General features: G+C 39.2%; 1 non-coding gene across 1 annotated transcript; it reads left to right on the forward strand.

The window, feature by feature from the left end:
- The first annotated feature begins 516 nt into the window (after positions 1-516).
- On the forward strand, positions 517-622 carry LOC128296161 (small nucleolar RNA R71). Its single transcript, XR_008286709.1, has one exon. It is a non-coding gene; the product is annotated as a small nucleolar RNA R71 (small nucleolar RNA).
- Positions 623-1,285: the final 663 nt, after the last annotated feature.

Consider the following 1,285-nt stretch of genomic DNA (forward strand, 5'->3'; position numbering starts at 1 on the left):
GCGTAAGTATTACTGGTTCCAGCTCCTTGGTTACTCTAGGAAAAATTAGGGTGGTTTCGCCACGATGGGTTATAAAAATTGGATTGCAGTCCTTGCCTTCCTCGGTTTTGGTTTTGGTTACCTATGTAGTACGTGGATTCTGGGTTTGATGGACATTCTTCGAACAAATGTCCTTCCCAACAATAAACACAAGCTATATTTTCAAATTGATTTGGTGGCTGTGCTGCAAAACTGCTAGACCCATTAGTAGTAAGATTTTTAAGCATTGAGGATATTGATGATACCTGAGATGCGAGTGAGCTAAGAGCGTCTACTTCATGTATCCCAGCAACTCATCTTCATGACGTTGCTCGGTTGGTTGGCCATTGGTAATTGTTGTTGGCAATCCTCTCGATAATTTCATAAGCCTCATTATAGGACTTAAAAAGGAGAGCACCATTAGCAGAAGCGTCCACTACCATCCTCGTATGAGCATTGAGACCATTATAAAATGTCTCAAGTTGGATACAATGTGGGATTCCATGATGAGGGCACTTTCGTAATAACTCTTTGTACCTTTCCCATGTCTCATACAAGGACTCATCATCCATTTGTTGGAAGGTATGATCTCGTTCCTCAACTTAGCATCCTTGATAGGCAGGAAATACTTCATAAGGAATCTTTCTGCTAACTCTTGCCATGTGGAAATTGAGTTTGGTGGAAATGAGTTCAACAAGCCTCGAGCTCTATCCCTTAGCGAATATGGGAACAGCTTCAATCGTAATGCATCTTCGGGTACTCCAGCTAACTAGAAAGAATCGCTCACCTCCATAAATAGTCTTAAGTGTAGGTGAGGATCTGCAGTAGGCATTCCACTAAATTGGCCCACTGTCTGAAGCATTCAGAACATGACAAGCTTCAGCTCAAACCACTGTGCCTCAATTTCAAGTCTCCTAATACCCAGATTAAGGTCATTAAATACTAGCACGACATACTGTCATAAATCTCTATCCTTATCATCAGCAATAAGGATAGGATTTTGAGCAGGGTTTGCTCCATTTCCTTAGATCAAATTTTCGAAGTTCATATCTTCGGTCCTTCTCTGATTTGCTTATCTTCTTTGCTGTTGGAAAGTTTGTTCAATCTCATGGTCTTCAGAGAGTAGGTCAATAATTTGGTCAATACTCATAAACACCTGAAATAATCACAGAAAAATTAATTAAGTTAAAAATTAAATAGAAAAAAAACCAAAATGTAAACTAACAAATTCACAAATAATGACTTTTTAAAACAGTTCTCGGCAACG

This window comes from Gossypium arboreum, chromosome 7 (assembly GCF_025698485.1).
Source record: "Gossypium arboreum isolate Shixiya-1 chromosome 7, ASM2569848v2, whole genome shotgun sequence".
In the NCBI taxonomy this organism is placed as follows: domain Eukaryota; kingdom Viridiplantae; phylum Streptophyta; class Magnoliopsida; order Malvales; family Malvaceae; genus Gossypium; species Gossypium arboreum.